Source organism: Cibotium barometz, chromosome 46, assembly GCF_041138505.1.
Source record: "Cibotium barometz isolate CiBa-2024 chromosome 46, ASM4113850v1, whole genome shotgun sequence".
NCBI lineage: Eukaryota > Viridiplantae > Streptophyta > Polypodiopsida > Cyatheales > Cibotiaceae > Cibotium > Cibotium barometz.
The window spans coordinates 19,654,246-19,676,335 of NC_141091.1; positions in this window are offsets into that span (position 1 = coordinate 19,654,246).

A 22,090-nucleotide genomic window follows, 5' to 3' on the forward strand; every position below is an offset into this window, starting at 1 on the left:
CTTTTGGATCCAGCTTAGTTCTCAGCTCATCTGGCACATGCACATATGCAATGCATCCAAAGACTTTTAGATGAGACAAATCTGGTTTTCTGCTAGTAAACCTCTCCTCTGGAGTTACATCATGTATGGCTACAGTTGGAGTCCTGTTCATGATGTATACTGCTGTAGAAACAGCCTCAGCCCAATAGCAATGCGGCATATTCTTCTCTTCCATCAATGCTCCCGTAATCTAAGCAATGTGCCTGTTTTTCCGCTCAGCAACTCCATTTTGCTGCGGAGTGTTTCTGCATGTATACTGTCTCCGAATACCATTCTTCTTCAAATATTCAGAGAACTCATTGGAGAAGTACTCTCCCCCTCCATCTGACCTTAGGCACTTTACATATTTCCCTGTTTGCTTTTCAACAAAAACTCTGAAATTCTGAAAGTGAGTGAACACCTCACTCTTCTCTTTCATGAAATATACCCACACTTTCCTTGTGTGGTCATCAATGAAAGTCACATAATACCTGCAGCCTCCCATAGATATGGTCTTCGTAGGACCCCATACATCTGAATGCACAACATCTAGTGCATTTCTACTCACATATCTGTTACGTGGAAACACATGCTTTGTTTGCTTCCCAAATTGGCATGCTTCACAGATTTTCTGCATACCTTCCACTTTAAATTTTGGCAGCCCTGTCACAATTCCTTTTGTCTGCATAGACTTTAATCTCTGCACATTCACATGACCAATCCTTTTATGCCAAATGTCTGTGTCTGCAACAACTCCTGAACCATTTGCAAACATCGCAGCACTCATTTCAGGCATGTCTACATTCAACGTAAACATTCCGCCCACTCTGTTGCCTTTTGCAACCAACCTGCACTTGTCTTTAAAATCTTCAACATAACATCCATCAGGGTTAAACCGAACCTGCAAACCTTGCTCAATCATCTGGCCAACTGAAACCAGATTCTTTGTTATGTTCGGTACATGAAGTACATCTGCAAGGTACTTCACTTTGCCATCCTGCATAGACAATGGCACATCTCCAACGTGGGCAATTGGATGAGCAGTGTCATCCCCTGTTTCCACAAAACCTGGTCTTTCCGGGTTTTTCATCTCCTTGAACCACTCCCCATGACTCGTCATGTGGTTCGAAGCGCCTGAATCCACATACCATACATTATCTTTTTGTGCTGCATCAACATTTTCAGACATGGCATTCACAACATGCTGCATAACAAACAACCTTTCATTATCCTCATTATTTCTGCTTGAGGATGCATAGTTGTTTTGCTGCACTTTTCCATTTTGCATGTCAGCCTGCTTCTTATAACATTCTGCCTGCACATGTCCAGTCTTACCACAATAATAGCATTCACGTGCATCATTGTACTGCCTTTGCCAATTTCCACGGCCTCTTTGACTCCCCCTGCCTCTGAATTTGCCTCTTCCACCTGCGTGTTGTTGTTGTTGTTGATTCTGGGACTGTTGTTGTTGCTGCTGCTGCTGGCCATAATTCTGATTACCTGTTCGGCCACCTCCTTGACCGCGTCCACGGCCTCCTCTACCTCGTCCTCTTCCTGAACTCGTGTAGAAAGCCTGTTGCTCTGAACTGTTTTTACTTTGTGAAGACTGTTGGTCTTCACCCAAGTTCTTCTCTTCGATAATCAGCATAGACACCAAATCTGTAAAGTTGGGAATGTTTTCCCAAGTCTGAATAGACGTCTTGAACGCCTTGTATTGTGGCCCGAGACCACGTAAACAGACTTCCACCTTGTCATCATCATCTACTGACACACCAATAGATGCAAGGGATTCCACAATACCCTTTATCTTCAGCGCATAGTCATTCACAGACATGCTCTTTTTCTCCACAGTATGAAGTTCATTCTTCAAGTGTATCTTACGTGCCTTGGTATTTGTTTCATAGAGCTTTACCAAGGTGTCCCACGCCTCCTTGGGGGACTTGGCATCCTGAATGTGCCCAATCATGGTGTCCTGTATACTAATGGAAAGCCAATACATAACCTTCCTGGCTCCTTGGTTCCAGTCTTTAAACTCTTTCACATCTGCACAGCAGTCGGATTTATATCCGGTATCTCCGGTGCCTCTTCATGCTCACCTTCTATGTAGTCCCAATAGCCTTTTCCCATCAGGAAATTAGTCAACCTGAACCTCCAAGCATGGAAGTTATTCTTATCCAGCTTCTCAGCCACAATCTGTGTTATGCCATCATTAGACATCTTGCCAAACACACAATTTTTACCAAAAACTGCACTCTGGTTTTTTTCTGCACAACTGCTGTATTTTCTGCACAGCGGTACTGTAGTACTCTCGAATGTCACAGCCAGTGACTTCAATGCACATACATACACCCAATGGCAACTGTAGACCTCTTTGCAGCACCCACAGTGTCTGCACAGTCAATCAGGCTGAAAATCTTCTTCTTCTCTACTCAACACTCAACACTCCATATACAAGAATAAGAGTACACACAATATGAAAGGTACTCAACCAATACATACACGGGTTCTCTATAGTGTGAACCCGACTAAATGAGCTGGCGCTATAACTATGCCAGTCTCTAGAGTGGCTGTCACACAGCCTGTCATCCCACTGGCCGCATATCACCCAAGATCTCACCAACCATGCCAGTGGTGTAAGTGCGGGGCCTATCCCCCAGGCGGGTCATCAGTGTCCACCGCCTCACTAGAGCTCGATATCTCAACACCCCCTCCCCGGTGTGAGAGCCATTGCCACTAATTTTTTTAAATCTCTCCCCATCATGGGTGCCCCATTATGGGCATCCATAGGTGATGGAAACGCATGCGAGAGGATCTGATGGCACACGAGAGAGGTGGTTCCCCTCTCTCTTTGGTCCTTCTTATTGACTCCCTTCATTGCAAATGGGTTGGTGCAGGCATTTTCTAGGGGAAAATTCATGGGGGTGGCAGGCGGGATGGGCTTCTAGTTTCTTGCTTTCTTGAAAAGATGCAGGGGGGAAGAGAGCTTGAGCTCTTGCAAGCACACACACACACTCACAAAACCCTAATAGAGAACACACGAGGTGAGAGGCTGAAAATCTTTTTCTTCTCTACTCAACACTCAACACACCATATACAAGATAAGAGTACACACAATATGAAAGGTACTCAATCAATACATACACGGGTTCTCTATAGTGTAAACCCGACTAAATGAGCTGGCGCTATAACTATGCCAGTCTCTAGAATGGCTGTCACACAGCCTGTCATCCCACTGGCCGCATATCTCCCATGATCTCACCAACCATGCCAGTAGTGTAAGTGTGGGGCCTATCCCCCAGGCGGGTCATTAGTGGCCACCGCCTCACTAGACGAGCTCGATATCTCAACATTTCTTTGCATGAGACTAGGACCTCATGAAAGGCGTCCTTCGAGCTGCCTTCAATGAGATTATGACCATAGGTGCCATGCCAGAGAGGCTTTCAGAGGGTTTGATACATGATTCCTAAGGAGGGTGGTGATAGATTAGAGATCTGATAGTGGAGACCCATCATGCTTCTTGGGACCACCTTACAAGATCTTGGCCGAGTCCATTAGGCAGAGACTTCAGCCTTTCCTCCCTAACTTGATCCATGACACTCAGATAGGTTTTGTTCATGATTAGAGCATTTTGGACAGCATATTCACCTTTTAGGAGGCGATAGCTTCGGCTAGGATGTGGCAGCAAGACCTCATAGTGCTCCTCTTGGACTTTGAGGAAGCTTATGATATGGTTGATTGGACCTTTTCGGAGGGCACGATGAGTCAGATGGGGTTCCCTATGGAGTGGATCCATGGTGTTTCAGGATTTTACTCATCCTCCTATAGTCAATCTCATTCATGGAGCCCATGGCGATAGATTCCCCTTTCCCACTTGGTTTCGTTGGTTTGGTAGGGCTATCCTTTGGCACCTTACCTTTTCCTATTCATTCGCTGAGGCCATGAGCAGTTTTCTCTAAGCCCAAGAGATGGGGCTTGAGAGATTGTATCTCCGCCTCCGTACTCAGGAGGAGCTCCTGGACTCACAATTTGCAGATGACACAACACCGTACCTATCAGAAGATGTGGGGAATCTCCAAAGATTTGTTCGTTGAGGTGATCAACACATCAGGAGCATAGATCGACTGGCACAAGTCGTGTGGTTTTTGGGTAGGCTCTACACGCGCCCCGACTTGGCACCCAGTTAAGGCTTTCCAGTGGATCCGGGCCTCCACTTCACTATCTTGGATGTCAAGTGGGCATCGATATCTCTCTTGAGCAATAGCTCACCCCTCTTTTTTTGAGCATTCGGAAGAAGCTTTTATACTAGAGTTCTATGAGGCTCTCCCTGGCTAGTAGAGTGGTGACAGCGAACCAGGTCCTTTTTGCCACCATGTGGTACATGACTTCTTGTTGGGTCTTCTCCCATGCATGTATTGGTTAGGTACAATGGTTGATCCATAACTTCTTATAGGCCCACAGTTACATCAAGAGTGATCATTCATCCACAACATAGAGGCGGCCTAGGCATCGTTGACCCTGCTATTCAGAGCCCTGCTTTGCTGGGCAAGCTAATTACTAGAGGACTCCTTCTTGGAAGGACTTCCTCTTGGCTTGGATTTTAGCCCATACTCCAAGTCTAGGGGGACCTTGGCCACATAGTACTACTTGGAGTATGGGCTTGGATTTTAGCCCATACTCCAAGTCTAGGGGGACCTTGGCCACATAGTACTACATGGATCTCCACAAAGGCGCATGCCTATGGATGTAGCCTAGTTTTTAAGGATAGAATTGCATCTAGTTTACTTTGAGCTTGGGATCGCCTCATGTCGGCCCTTAGGCAGCTAACTCTAGTAGCCTTAGAGGGAGCATCTTTGGTAACTATTGATTTAGAACCCCCTGATTCGTTTACCTAGTGGGCGTACTTTCGGAGCTCATTTATCATGGGGCACGTTAAGAATAGGACTAGCCAGGTCCCTTGGAGATTGGCTTCACACATGTAGTTACCCTCGGAGGTTCAGGAGAGAGGCCTAACAAGGATCTAGGGTAGACAGAGGTTCATCATCAACATCAACTCTGCTATGCCTCGAGAGTGGCTGACTCCTACTATCCCAGACTGGTACCTCCCATTGTGGCTAGGAGTGTTTACCATGCATGATATTCTATTGGCAGTCAATGGAGCGGATGAGGGCTGTGGTTAATCACTTTTTCTATTGGTCCCCATGGCAGCTTAGAGAGATTCGAGCCCCCCTTGGTTCATTCGTTGCACTTTACAAAGGGTGCATGTAATTGGATTTCAAGCATGTGAGTGGCACATAGACCCCCCGCCAACCAAGGTGACCAGGGAGAGATTCTGATGGGGGCTATGGATATGGGAGAGCCGACCTCTCACGTTCCTCCAGTGAGACCCGAGAGAGTGGACTTGGCGTGATCCTATTTATTGGGAGGAGACTCTAGATGCTCCCTTTTTTTGCATACACAGTGTGGCTAGGTCGTAGGGTTTAGATGTTAGAGATTGATGGCACCCCGGCAATAGCAGTACATTGCTAGTCACCAGGCCTCTCCCATCATTTCCTCTCACATTTTTTGAAGAGGCTCTGGGAGATTTTTTGGCCTCGAAACAATACTCTTTCTTTGGCTAATGGGACATAGTAGGTTGGCAGTCGGCACGTGATTGGCCATTGGAGGTCGACAGTAGCTTGCGCGAGGTGTCTTTGGGATTGCTTGAAGTCTCAATAGGTTTGGATGCAAATTCTCTGCATCTTCACGATGGACCCCTCAACTGGCAGAATCATTACATGGGGCACTATCGGTTGGGCCACAGAGGCTGAGGTTGTCAGGATTTATGAGAGGAGGATGGTGGGGGGATAGCCCTTTAGGTCTCTCAACCTTCATATTTCGGTAGTACCGTCAAAGCCACATCTACTAACCCACAAGAGACCCAACTCATGCTAGAGTTGGGAGATTTGTAGTAGCATTACAGCCTACTAGCACATATGGCGAGCTAGATGCAGCGAAGCCATCGAGGGTGCCCACACTCCGCCCTCTGTGGAGTCCATCAGGAGCATTTGGCTCTAACTGAAGGTCAGGGGATCCGGAAACTCCAGTTCCTTGAATTTGTTCCCATGAAGGTCATGGAAGGAAATGGTTCCATTGTGACAGTGTATATCAGCTTGATTTTTGTGGAGCCAATCCATTCCAAGGATCCCGTCAAAAACTCCTAGAGGTAAGACTTTGAACTGACAGTCGGTCACATTACCATCTAGTTTGAACTGGATAAGATCTGCCTCAAGGTGAGTGAAAAGAATCTTCCCACTGGCCAATTCAACTTGCATAGGTTTCCCTAATTTCTGTTCTAAGACTAGCTTATGCAAGCATCCAGGGGAAATGAATGAATGAGAACTACGTGAATCAATCAAAAGCTTAAAAGGCTTACCCTGATACTCTGTTAGAGTATGGATGACGGAGAACTACTGGTTAGGCCCTTGATTTTCAATGGGAGCATAGATCTACCCTCTTTCCTCTTCTTCTACATCTGAAATTGTGACTGCTCTTACTGTTGCAGTCTGAGGTAGAACTCTTTCTCTTTGGTTGCCCCAGTTCTGGGAAGGAGTTCTCATGTTACTCTGGACAGAGGTAGATGGCTGAGCTGGAGTTCTTCTGGGGTTACCCTGGCTTGGACGAGACGAACCCTGATTAGACTGGTATGAAGGGGTTGGTCTCTAAACTCGGGGTCCTTGACTTCCCTGTCCCCTTGACATGGCAGGAGTCGGGCAGTCTTTTAACTGGTGACCAAAAACCTGGCATCCAAAACATCAGTTTTCAATTTTGAGCTCATCCCTCTGATTTCTTGAAAGAGGTGGGGCTCCTGAGAAAGTATTCTGGGGGAAGGGTCTTCCTTCACTACTGAATCTTCCTGCATCCTGATTCTGATTCGGGCCTTGCTGCCTCTTTGGGGGTGGAAAGTTTGAAGTACTTCCTTGGGCTTGGAATCTTTTAAAGTTAGAGGGTGCAGGCTTTGGCGGGACCTTTACTACAAAGGCTTTGGAAAAACCCTTTGCCATTCTTACTGCTTCAGCCATGGACACTGGCTTGGCATTTTTGACCAGTGTGTCCAAGGGTTCGTTCATTCCCCAAATGAACCTGGCCACCATGAGTTGCTCTTCATCTAGAGGTGGTGAATATTTGAGTAGAAGAGCAAAGGCCTGGTGATATTCCTTGATGGTTTTTCTCTCCTGCTTTAGCTCTAAGAATTCGTTCATTTTGGTTTCCAAAAATCCAGGGGACAAAATCTCTTTCTTAGATAGGTTTTTAGGTCGTTCCAAGACTGAGTATTTCTGTCCAGACGATTAGTGTCATAGTGGTTCCTCCATGCTACCCTGGCTGTTTCCACTATCTTCAACCGGGCAAGAGCCATTTTGCTCCGCTCATTGTTGCCTGTGACGTCAAAATACTCTTCCATGGCTTCCACCCATTTCTCCACCGCCTCGCCCAGGTTCTCCCCTTCTCCCTTGAAGGATCCTGGTTGAGTCCTATGAAGAGCCTTGCGAACATCAGGGTCACGCTCGTCATCTTTAGAGAGAGGGTCTGGCTGACGGCCACGGTTTCCTTGTCTCATGATTCTGCCCCAACAATTTACATATTATTAAATTTTCATTTTGATATCATCCATGAGATCCTAAGACTTAAGAGGTTTGGAAAACAATTTCTTAAACAAGACAATGATCTTATTGGAGATCCATGACATATGTCCGATAACAGATTTTTCTTTATCAGATCGTCCGTAAACAATCACTTATACAACAAGAAATTTTTCTCCGAAAAACATTTCTTTATTTATATAAAAGTTGCAATATGTACATAGAGCAGCTCGACTCCAGAATCACCGCCTCAGTCATAATCGCATAAAGAAGCAAAACTGCGAAGAAGACTTACCATGGTACACCCGATTCATTACACAAAGAGGTGATTTAATTCTATTTCTCGGGATAAAGCAGCTAAGAAGTCTAAAAAATCGGCATGAAGTTCTGAAGTTCCTGGGTGAATGATCACAGAGTAGAACGTGCTGAACAAGCCCTAGTCTTATCAGAGTCATGGCCAACGAGATATTTTGCCCGAGCCTCTAACGCTGACTGGTACTGATGTTAATACACCGTCCTCCACAGAACTACATATACTGACGTCGCTCAAGAGGATCGGGAAAGTAAAGACTCTCAAAATGGCGAGCGAGTCTCACTCTACTCATTCGGGTCCTAGCAGAGTTGATGAGATGATCAAACGCAAAAGCTATCATATCCTGACTCTCAGAGAGTCCAGGAATTCCAGATAGGTTTGGGGTGTCCATCTATAAATTTACAATTCAATTTATAAGTTTTCAATTTTTGAAGTTCATTCACATAGTATTAACAAGTGAAAAACATTTCTTTCCCAGATTTCTATTAAAAAAAATTAGGCAATTTCCGCTCTGATACCAACTGTGGGATCCCTCTACCCCCTCCGTGCACCGGATTCCCGCTGATTAGCGGAAGTAGCCTCCTCATGCGCGGGGCAGGGTTTCTCACTCGGGGCCTCGCCCACGAATGTCCGGGCATGAGACTAGGCTGGTGGTCACTCCGAAAACCGAAACCGGGAAAAATTCCCATGCCCGGAAAGCGGGGACGATTCCACCTTTTTGAATTTTTCTTAACGAGTTTTCTAACGAGATCAAAATCTAAACTATCCTCCACCTGAATAAACCAGATAGAAAGAAACTATCACTGATATAACTTGATCATCTGAGCAATTCAATGCTTTTTTCCTAATCAAGATTAGGCACAGCCGTTGATCCACTCAATCGAGAATTTTATCAAGGAATTAACTATCTACTCGAATCCTAGCGTAATCCTAAGATTTTTCAGTTTGATTATTAAAACTCCACTGATTCCAGCCTAACCCCATCCGGACCATGGGTTTGATAAAAAACAGAAGCAGGAGGGAGCACACACAAGAGAAGCAAACCCTAATTCATATCCATCAATCATAAAGAAGGAGAGAAGCCATAGTCATCATCAGGCTCTCTCACACACAAAGGAGAACACAACATAGTGTTATGTCCACACTACAAAGTAAACCTAATGTAATGTCCACACCACACATGACCAGCTGGACGCAGTCATAAACACACCACACGATATCTATCTACCATACTGTCACTCTGTCAGCACCCATGTGCTATCCTCCAGCTGTATACGAGCTTGACATTTCAACACTCCCCCTCAAGCTCGACTTGTCCATCTCTAGGACTCTCAATCTAGTATGGAAATACTCGAACTTATCCTTACCACGTGCTTTGGTAAAGATATCTGCAACCTGCTCATCTGTCTGTACATATGTCAAATCAACATGCCCATCTAGCACTTTCTCTCTGATGAAATGATAGTGGACCTCAATATGTTTGGTCCTGGCATGATAAACTGGGTTGCTAGCAAGCTGAATACTACTCATGTTGTCACAATGAATGACAACTCTCATATCACTCTGTAACCTGACATCATCTAGCAACTTCTTCAACCACATAGTCTCACATGCAGCTATGGCTGCTCCACGATACTCTGCCTCTGTCGTAGATAAAGCAACTGTAGGTTGCTTTTTACTGCTCCAACTCACAGCTCCACTACCAAGGCTGAAAACATAGCCACTGGTAGACCTCCTATCATATGCACTACCGGCCCAATCTGCATCTGTATATCCATAGACATGCATGTCTTTTCCTGCCTCATAGAAAAGACCATAATGCACGATCGTTTTGACGTATCTCAGAATACGTCTCACAGCATCCAAGTGAGGTTTACGAGGACTCTGCATAAACTGACTTACCAAACCAACTGCATAGCTGAGATCTGGCCTCGTAATGGTCATGTAGATAAGGCTACCAACCATTTTCCTGTACATGGTGATATCATCAAGCTCATCACCCAAATCAGCCCTAAGCTTCATGTTTTGCTCTAATGGTGTCAACATTGGTTTGCATGCTGTCATACCATACTTTGCCAGCATGTCAAGTGCATATTGCCTTTGCACCAGCCATATACCCTTGCTTGTTCTTATCACCTCAATGCCAAGAAAGAACCTTAAATCACCAAGGTCTTTCATATCAAACTCTTTGCATAAAGAGGCCTTAACCTCATCAATGCCTTTCCCACAATCACCTGTGAGTGATAATCAAATCATCAACATAAATGACTATCATCACGATACCATCATGTGTCTTCTTCACATAAAGTGAAGAGTCTGCATTTCCAACCACAAATCCAATACTGACAAGATATCTGCTGATCTTGTCACTCCAAGCACGTGGTGCTTGCTTCAAACCATAGATTGCTTTCTTTAACCTGCAAACAAAAGTAGGATATTCTGGATGTACATATCCTTCTGGCTGTTCCATGTACACCTCTTCTTGTAGTTCACCATTCAAGAAAGCATTTTTTACATCCATTTGATGTAAAGCCCAACCTTTTTGTGCTGCTAGTGCAATGATAAACCTCACAGTAGCCATCTTAGTCACTGGGCTGAAAGTTTCATCATAATCAAGACCATAAGTTTGTGCATATCCTTTAGCGACCAGCCTTGCTTTATGTCTCTCTAGGCTGCCATCTGACTTGCACTTTACCTTATACACCCATTTGCAACCAATTGCATTCTTTCCTTGTGGTAACTCAACCAATTCCCATGTATCATTATGGATCAATGTGTCCATCTCCACATCCATTGCTTTTTCCCATACATGCTCTCCAATAGCATGTAGGTTCCACATGCTTCACCATAGATGTCATATATGCATAGTGCATAGCAAAATCTCTATATGTCAATCTGTCAACAGGATATCTGACTCTCTGGGATCTCCGCAATGCCTGCGGGTCACTCTGTACACCTGTAACTCTAGCATGTGGTGGCACATATCTATCCTGTCTAGCACCAGGTGTGCGTAAATCAGGTATGCCAAGCTCCTCATCCAAACTCTCAGAACTAGATGACTCATAACCTGTGATTCCAATTCCTTCGACCTTCTTCTTTCCTTTATCCATAGCACTACTCCCAGTGCTCACACTCTCATGCCTCAAACGTCCTGACCATGGACGTACACTGCTACTCTCAACTTCTGCTGGCCTAGACATAGTAGTAGAACTAGAACTTACTTGTGGCAAGTTCACAGGCACATCTGCTCCTCAAGTGAGTTAATGACACCCTCATCTTTTGCTTTTTACCAACTAGCAAGCTCATCAAACACCACATCTCGTGAGATGACCACTTGTTTAGTTTGAGGGTTATAACATTTGTATGCCTTTCGATCCTGTGCATATCCAACAAATACACATTTCTCTGCCTTAGGATCCAACTTCCTTCTTCTTTCGTCAGGCACATGTACATAGGCTACGCATCCAAAGACTTTGAGATGTCCAATGTCTGGCCTGTAACCTGTAAGCCGCATCTCTGGCGTGCTTCCATGAATGGCTGCTGTAGGTGTTTTGTTCAGAATATACACTGCAGTAGCACATGCTTCTGCCCAATAGTAATCTGGCATGCTCTTTTCAGTGAGCATTGCCCTTGCCACTTCACATATGACTCTATTCTTCCTCTCAGCCACACCATTCTGCTGAGGTGTATACCTGCAAGTCAACTGTCTTCTTATTCCATGCTTCCTCAAGAAATGCTCAAAAGCTTTTGAGGTGTATTCACCACCTCCATCTGTTCTCAAACATTTAATCCAACAGCCATATTGCTTTTCTACAAGAGCTTTGAAATCCATGAACTTTTCCAACACTTCACTCTTCTCTCTCAGAAAGTATATCCATGTCATCCTGCTGAAATCATCTATAAATGTCACATAGTATAGACTGCCTTTGATAGATGGGTTTTGTGCAGGACCCCATACATCACTGTGTACTATCTCAAGTGGCCTGTTACTCATATTTCCTTCTCTAGGAAACCTTAACCTTACCTGCTTTCCAAACTGACAGGCTTCACAAACATGCATATGTCCATCATATTTGAATCTAGGCAATCCACTGACAATGCCTCTTGTTTGCATGTTCTTTAATCTCTGTATATTGACATGTCCAATCCTCTTGTGCCACATATCAATATCTTGCACAATCCCATTGCTCTTTGAAAACATGGCTGATCTCAATTCTGGTATGCCTGCATCCAATTTGAACAACCTTCCTTCCTTCTTGCCCTTGGCAATCAATCTACAGCCATGCTTAAAGTCTTCCACAAAATAGCCATTCTCATTGAATCTTACTTGTAGTCCCTGCTCAACCATTTGGCCTACTGATGCCAAATTCTTTGTAATGGATGGTACATATAGCACTTCTGACATATTCTTCACATTTCCATCATGCATCCTCAAAGGCACACTGCCAACATGTGTTATAAGATGCTGAGTATCATCTCCTGTGACCACATAACCATTTGTACCCAATGGTTGCATCTTCTCAAACCACTCACCATGACATGTCATGTGGTTTGAGGCACCCAAATCCATATACCATGACTCATCTCCAGCATTCTGAGAATCCATTGTCCCCATAATGTGCTTCATTGCAAAAAGATGATTTGAACTCCCATCATTGTTACTAGTGGATGCATAATTTCCATGTTGTGGTCTTCCATTCCTGACATCATTCTGCTTTTTGTAACAATCTTTTGCCATATGTCCAAGTTTGCCACAATAGTGACATTCAATCCCATTCAAATTTTGTTGAGGACCTTGCCATCGTCCTCTACCACGAGCACCTGTTCCAACTCTCCCCCTATGGGATTGAAATCCACAACCTCCACGTGATCCAAATGATGACTGTGAATTCTAAAAATTCTGATTTGATTGTGGTTGAGTAGACCTATCATTCCAACCACATCGAGGGGTAAATCTCCCCCTGCCTCGAGAGCCTCTAGATGAGTAAAAAGCCTGATTCCTTGCATGCTCATCATTGCTCGACGAGGATGCACTACCTGTAAGACTCATACCACGAAGTCCAAGCTTCAATTCTTCCACAATGAGCAATGACACAAGCTCATTAAAGTCTGGCATTCCTCCCAACCTTACTGAGATGGAAGTGTCAAAAGATTTGTATTCTTTGCCTAAACCACGCAATGTGAGGGCAACCAAATCATCATCATCCATTGGGGCATGGATTGATGACAAGGAATCTGCATAACCCTTGATTTCCTGAACATACTCATGTATACTCCTATTCCTGCGTGTTACACTATGAATCTGTTGCTTTAGTTGTATCTTTCTTGCACCAGTGTCTGTCTCATACATTCGGCACAATATATCCCATGCTTCTTTTGGTGTATCTGCATCTTGGATGTGAATAAGCAAGGCATATGTTAGACATATTGAAAAATAATGCAACACTTTCGAAGACCGCTCTACCCATTGCTTGTGAGCCACCAATTGAGCATTATTTGATTGAGGAGGTAGGAATGGCTCCGGGTCTTCATCCGAGAAGAGACTCCATAAACCTTTGCCTTTCAAAAAACTCTTCATTTGAAACTTCCACACTTGAAAGTTAGTTCTGTCAAGCTTCTCTCCAACAATTTGTATCGGACCATCTCCCATGTTTGCAAGGTAGTAGATGTACCCCTTTGATCACAATGTATAAAGTACCTGTAATGCTCCAAATCTCTCCAAATGATTGCAATATATGTGCTTTTAGATCCCACAATGCTTCATCAACAATGTATACTCGATCAAGGTTGAAAACAAATGATACTTCTTCACAAAAAAATTTCTGGTTTTTTTTTTCTCGCCAGAGAACCAGTCAAAGATCTTGCTCTAATTCCTTCCAATCTTGTTCAAATTTGATGTTTATGCATTCATTGCTTCATAACACATTGCTCCAACATATCCTAGAAGGGTTTGATCAAATTCTTCAAGGTTAATGAGAACCACCAATTTTTGTAGCTCTCTGGTTTGCCTTTTTCTGCATATGTCAGGTACCACCTCTCACTAAAAGTGCTCTATCTCCTTCAAATCTAATCCAAATTCAAAACTTTTTGAATCAAAAGTTTAGCAACTCATAGGACTCTACTTTTACCAAAGGAATTAGGCCAATTTGATATAGACAAGGATTAATGCCTTGATTAGTGATGCTCTGTTTCTGGACAGACTTTTTGCAAACCTGCAGACCTCTGATAAATGACTTCAATGAGCTCCAAATACATCAAATGAGCTGCAACCAAGCTTCACAATGCCTTAGCAATGTCTTTGCTCAACTCCCCAAGCTTTGAATGGCATCAAATGGATTAGTAATGAGTGAATGGCATGAAATGTATTCAAGCTGTCCATAATTCTGCTCCAGAATGTGCCGCCTGCTCCTGAGGCTCTAGGAGAGAGAGGTTATCACAATTGGGTTGATAGGTCTCTTAGCAATGACCTAATCTATCATGGGTATGAAGGACAAGCTCCAATTTTGAGTAGAATTGCCACATTTGATCCTCCACGGGGCATATATTCTCTGGTTTGCAGGAGTCAAAAAAACCAAAATTTTTCTTTCATAAATCTCCTGAAATACATCAATGTTTCATGCAATGGTTTGCTCCAGTGTTGCTAATACATGTGCCCTTTCACAATACATGATAACCTCTGTGTTTCCTTTGTATTTGCCCCAATACATTTGACAAAATACATTCATTCACAAGCTTTCCATGAAAGCTTCAAAACCAAAAATTTTCTGCTTGCTTTATGCTCTTCAATCTTCACTGAACCTGCTCTTTGGCACCTGCAATCCGCTCAAGGGAGTTTTGCTACTCTTACCAGTTAGGCCAAGCTTCAGATCTGTAACCGAGGTGAGCTCCACAGCTTTCTTTTGCTCCACAGCTTCAATGGAAATCTTCACAGCTTCTTCTTCTTCTTCCCTCTTCTCTCACTCACTCTCACAACACAACTAATGAGCTCTAGGCTCTGATACCATGATAAAAAACAGAAGCAAGAGGGAGCACACACAAGAGAAGCAAACCCTAATTCATATCCATCAATCATAAAGAAGGAGAGAAGCCATAGTCATCATCTCTCTCACACACACAAAGGAGAACACAACATAGTGTTATGTCCACACTACAAAGTAAACCTAATGTAATGTCCACACCACACACGACCAGCTGGACGCGGTCATAAACACACCACACGATATCTATCTACCATACTGTCACTCTGTCAGCACCCATGTGCTATCCTCCAGCTGTATACGAGCTTGACATTTCAACAGGGTTAGCCACCACCCTGCCTCACTGGAATGGGTAGATCCAAACAAGTACTCACCCACCCATAATTGAAATGCCTTTCTTAACTTTAGCTTTAGAAAACTTATACGCACACACTCCTCTTTCTTAACTTTAGCTTTAGAAAACTTATACGCACACACTCCTCTTTAAAACTTTAAAAAAATCCATTGACAAACAATTTACTGGTTACACATGTCATACTTCAAAATTTCCATTGAGTCTTTGTTTCTCACAAAACAGTATCACTCTGGACTCTCCGTTTTGAGACCAGCGAGTCAACAACGAGATCCGGTGATAGATTACAATAACATTGGTCTGTCATACAATATCTTCCTCGACATACATATGGGTGTCCTCGGCACCGTGAGCCCGTGCATCGCCTGGTCAGAACACTCCAGGATCCTCCTTAGGTGTCCTAGCACTTCACTCACGGACTGCTTCGTCGACCCTCGCCCATCGTACCGGAAGCGCACCATTTTAACCATACCGAGGTTGGTCAAGACCTCGACAGGCTTTGTCGCGTGAGCTGTCCCTCCCTGCCAGTTGTTGCAACCGAACTTCCCTTAGATAAACATATATGCGAAATGCTCCCTCCAGCATTCTGGCGTAAGACAGTCTTTTAAGAAAACAGGGTTTCTATGTAAGTTTATAGTTTTGATTTTGTTTGAATACCATGAATAAATCTTAAATCCATATCTCAATACTTGAAGATCTAGGTCTGAATTCTAAACAGAATTCCTCGAATTCTGTTAACTTGTTCCTCAGATCAAAATCAAAAGTCTTAACTAGTCTCTCAGATTCAGTGGGTGTTTTGAGTGCATTTTTCTTGAACTGATCACATCGTCATTGAGACGAAGGAATTAGGTCTTGGTCAATAGTTTGAATCAGAGTTTGGGTCTGGAAAGGTTCTTCCTAAACTATCTCTCTCGAAAGGTACTATTTCAATTTCTCTTTTTCTAAATTTTATTCGACGAATATTTGCTTACAGATTTCTAAAACATGAATTTCTTATATGAGAAATAAAATAGTCATTTATGTCGATCTCCGACTTCGATAGTTTTATTGAATTTTCTCAATACCATCTTAGTGAATATGAAACGGTAGCATTTCTTCTCATAGATTATCTACTTAATTATTTTTCTAATTTTTGTGAAAATTAAATAGAGGATTAAGGAGAACCCTTATTTAATTATAAAGATTCTATATGCATCTTATTATGCATCTTAATAAGGAGAACCCTTATTTAATTATAAAGATTCTATATGCATCTTATTATGCATAGAATCCAATTCTGATGAAAGTCACACTTTTGTCATCATAAAAAATCATTTATGGTGAAAATCACTCTTTTAATAAAAAATATCTTTTATGCACCCATTTATGCATAAAAACCATTTATGATGAAAATCACACTCTTAATATAAAAAATATATCTTTTATGCACTCATTTATGCATAAAAACCATTTATGATGAAAATCACACAATATAAACAAATATCTTTTATGCACCCATTTATGCATAAAAACCATTTCTGATGAAAATCACTCTTTTAATATTAAAAATATTCTTTTATGAAACCATTTTTTCATAAAAAACATTTATGATGAAAGTAACACTTTTATAATAAAAAAATAATCTTTTATGCATACTTCTATGCATGAAACTAAAATATGATAAAAGTAACACTTTTATAATTAAAAAAATAATCTTTTAAGCATACTTTTATGCATAAAAATCAAATATGATAAAAGTAACACTTTTATAATAAAAAAATAATCTTTTATGCATACTTTTTTGCATAAAAATCAAATATGATAAAAGTAACACTTTTATAATTAAAAAAAATCTTTTATGCATACTTCTATGCATGAAAATCAAATATGATAAAAGTGGCATTTTTATAATAAAGAAAATAATCTTTTATGCATACTTTTATGCATAAAAATCAAATATGATAAAAGTAACACTTTTATAATAAAAAATAATCTTTTATGCATGAAAATCAATTATAATGAAAGTAATACTTTTATAATAATACTAATTTTATTTTATACAAATAATCAAAATGCATCTTCTATGCATGAAAATGACACTTTAGAATATAGAAATCATAAGGATTACTCTTTTAGAATAATGAAAGATAATACTTATTTCCAAATTTTTGAAAAACTTTGCCATAACCTTCTTTGTATGGCTGACCATTTTTCAATTTTAAGTCTCTAAAATTAATTAGAAATGCATCAAGAGTATTTAAATCATTCTAAAGTAACATTTTTCTACTTATTTAAGAGAAACATTATAAAAAACTTGATTTTATTCATTAATCATTCACCTAGGATAAAGAATGGTTGGATTTACTAGAGAAGAGAGGGGAATGCCTTTTGCAAATGAAGCATAACATCATTTGCAATGTAGAGAAGACAAAAATCATAAAAAACCATAAAAAGAATATAAAAGAGAAGAATCTCCAACTTACATTGATAATTTGAGAGCTTTCCTTTGGCTTGATGGTTTGAGGGTTCTACTCTTGTTTGAGACAAGAGTGGCCACCAATCTTCTAGAAGAAGGAAGGCCAAAAACTAATGAATTATGAATACAACTCACTGTTTTTGGCACTTGGGAGAGACAGGGTAATAGTGAAAAACACTATTGAGTTTCAACAAAGGGGAGGGCTTCTATTTATAGGAAAAAGTGAGCTTCTAACCAAGCCAACTGATTCTAGAATTTTCAAGATCAGTTTGGTCAATTTTTGACCATTTTTAGGTTAGTTTTGTCACTTTTTGGATCTAGTTTAAATAGGAGAGAGGAGAGATAAAAATATCTCATTTTTTGGGAGTTTAAAACTCATTCAAGCATGTGAAATAGGCACCTCCTTCATGAGGGGAATTCCCCCATGCAGAGGTGTCAAAAATGCATCATTACTTCTAAATATCTCCCTTTTTTAACTATTAACCTTGTCCTTAGTCAACTCTTCATCTTATGTGAGTATTTACTCATTTTTGGGGGATTTTTCTTTTATTTCTTCATTTATCTCCTCCCTACATTTGGATGAATCTTATTGGTCCATAGGAACCTTAATTTAAAATTTCAAAAAAATCTTCACCCCCAGGATAATGCCTCTTGAACAGATTATACTTAATTTCTAATGCACCTTCTGAAAATCTTTTTGAACTTCTATTTCAGGGGAACTTATTTTAATAAGATGAGAATTTTTTCCATCCAAAAATATTTAAAATCTGAATATTCTCTCTCTAGGTCAAAACTGGCAGAAACAAGATCTTTTATATTTCTGAAGAGGGATTTGATTACAGGGGAAGATGCTGGTCATCTTGAGAGGCTGGGGAGGAATCTTACAATCACAATCAGGGACAACCATGTTGCCAAATCAATCAGATATATGAAGCCGACTTGAATCATTTGGTCTAGTTTACCCTTTTGGCATAATTTGGATTCATCCAGTTCCTCTATTGTTGGATAGGAATGGCCTCCTCCTTTAGATTGATCCCATGCAGGTAGAATCTTGGATCAATCCCTTTCATGTCAGTGTAGCTCCATGCAAAAACATCCTTGAAGGACGTGAGCAACACTCGAACTTCCTCACGGAATTCAACATCCAACCTCGCACTGACCAAGACCATCTTTGGGTCATCATTAGTTCCTAGATTCATCTCCATCACAACCGATCCTCCTTAACCCGCTTGGAGTGCTTCATGTTATTTGTCAAAAGCCTTTTTTATTGCAATGATCTATTGTAGGCTCGAGGTACTACCATCATCAACGAGAGCCTCATAAAAATCTTCAGCTTCATCTAGACTTTGCCCTATTCTTTACTGCAGATAAAACTGCTCCTTGGTGAGATGACTGCATCCTTGTGTGGAGGGCTTGGTCAATCTATCCATTATCCGGACTATGTCAACCTTCAATAGACTTACTAGGTTTGCATTTTGCTAGAGATACTCTTCCTCCTCGTCCAAGTCTAGCCCCTCTAGCATGTTTACTCCTTTGGCTACTTCCGGCCAGGATGGTTTCTCCACTATCTGCCTACTTGTGACAAAGATCCTTACTTTCTTCTTTCCACGCCAGATAGAGATCATATCTACATCCCAATATTTCTTGATCCGTGCTTGCTAGAGCCAGGGTATGCATAGTAGCATCGGGTAAGAAACTTTGATATCCTCCATCCGGAGTACCACAACTGCAATCTGGAAACTATATCTAGAGACTTCAAGTGTGAGCTTGTGGATCAACTCGAGTGGATGCACTCTCCACTGATCTAACATTTTGACAGCTAACGGAGTGGGCTCCCATTTTCTCAACTCGAGAATTTGGCACATTGCATCCAAAAGGATGTTGACTCCAAAACCACCATCATCCAGCAGAACTTCTGCTATATCCACTCCAGCCAACTTGACCTGGATCATTGGGATGGCTTCATCATAGATAGGGGCTTCCCTTGGTGGGGTGCTTACCTTCTCAATATTGAAGGCTTCCAATGACTGCAACAGTGGCTTCTCCTCTTCTTGAGGTTTCAAGAGACCCATCAGCTGTTCCCTAAAACTTGGCACCAATGTGAGTAGTTCCATTGACATGTGTATCAGCTACCGCTTGAGATCTTCCCATAGATCGTATGGCTGGTGTTCGGCTTCTGCTAGCCTACTTGGGTAATCCACCTGCTTCTGTGCTTCCACACATCCTTCCAGCCGTGGTGTCTCCACACCTTGCATTGGCTTATGCATCTCCACTAGTGAGTAAAATTTGACTTCTTCTTCTGGGTTCATCTCTGGGAAACTGAATTGTGATTCCGATCGACATATAGACTTGAGCACATGCACGAATGTCTTGTCTTCCCTCAACCTTTGAAGGAAAGCATCACAAAACAACTAGCATCATAACTTGGAAAATGGTTGCACTCTGTCCTATAGAGTGTCAGGACAAACGCGGCCTTTTTTAAGTGTTGGTCCACCGAGCTAGGTACATTCACACGCCAAGCATTGGCAAATAGTAGGGTGTGAGCATCTACATCCTCCGAGGTTCTCCTAGAGAACTTGGGTACTTCATGATGATAGCTGGTCACCGCATTGTGTTGTAGTTGAGGAGACAAAATTTTGGGGATTGGTGATGGTGGAGGTCGTATGGATTTGAGGTTGGGGTGGTAGGGGTGACTAGTTCTTCTTCTGATCGGGGGTTGGGTTGTTTTTGTTTAGATTCGATAGGTTGATCTTGAGAGCTGGCGAACAAGAATTGCTAAGCTTGGTTGCACTCCAGTAGTGCCTTTCACGTGCTGACATGAAGGACATGCTATAAAGCAAGGGGGGCAGATTTAAACACAATGACAATTAGGCATCAAGTAAAATGGTACCAACAAGAAATAGAAAACGAGCATCGTGATTGCCAAAGTGTTGGCGAGGATAATTGACTGCTTATTCCCCCGAGAAACCTTTTGAGAGTCGCTGATTATGCACCCAGCATACACTAGGCGGATACAAACTCAAGACTTAACAAACACAGTCCATAGACTACAATGATCACCTACTAATGCAAAAGATATATAGACACGACTACTTAACAGATAACCTTACTAAGCATAACATATAAACGAAAATGACTACAGAGATGAGATCTTGAAGACACATATACACAAGGAGAAACAAAAAGAAGAACAATATTGCTTTATTTCAAAGAGGAAATAAGATACAATGAGCCGCCACCCTTGCAAAGCTCAGGATCCATCCTTTTATACTGCTTACCCAGTATCCATTGGTACCATGATTCCCTAGTGATAAGGTGTGCCGACTGGGTGTTAAGGAAGTGACGTTCTTGCAATAAGTACTCTAGCTAATATTCAGCTCGACCGTGATAGTTGGTAGCTACCCAGCTACTGTGCTGCAGCTCTGGCCCATGGCACAAGCTGGCCAATGGCCAACAACACCCCTTGGGATAGCACTATCAAAGCCAAACTAAGGGTGGCCATAGTGGGTCAAAGACCCAACCGGCTAGAGAGGTCCACTTCAAGTCATACGCCATCATGTTTCACAGCAGCTGGAGAAACTCAAGTTAAGGAACCTCTGCACACCAACATCGTAGATGCCGAGCTACCTCAACTAAATCTATTGAACAAACTAGGTCAATCCAAAACATAAAAATTACCAACCGTATTCCTTACCTTTGGTCAGAGATCCACTACTCATAGTGGTGGGTAGCATCTAATCACATTGCCCCACCCCAACTATGTTAGGCCAGATGTTGTATATCATCCCAGCAGACTAGATTAACTAAGTCCAAGAGAAATTGAGAATGGAGAAATTTCCTTGTGGGAGAGGCCTTCTTCCTCATGGATAGAGCGAATCCTGACCCTTGAATGTAATCCTAGATGAGATCATTCTCGAAGCACCAAGGATGATCTTGGAAGTGGTATATGAACCGACATTCTACAAAATGTCATACGGGTTCCAATGCAAGAAATGGTGTCGTATTGCACCCAAAAGGATATGCAGCATGAATTTCAAAGCCACTATATGTGGGCAATTAGGGGTGGTACAAGAAACTACTATGGCACCATAAATTCACGTATACTAATCGAAATCAAAGGGAGAATGATCAAAGATAATAATTCGATGAGACCTATCTGAAGAAACTACCTGCAAGAAAATGCAGATTCAATACCACAAAGGCAACCTATTGGCTAGGGTCTCGAAGGTGGCCTGAAAGGTAATGAAAGATCCATGCTCCCTCCGTGCAACAAATTTGAGGGTGCTAGCAGAAGTAGCACTTCTTGCGTGGGGCGGAGCCTCTCTTTCGAGGCCTCACCCCACGGATATCCGGACAAGA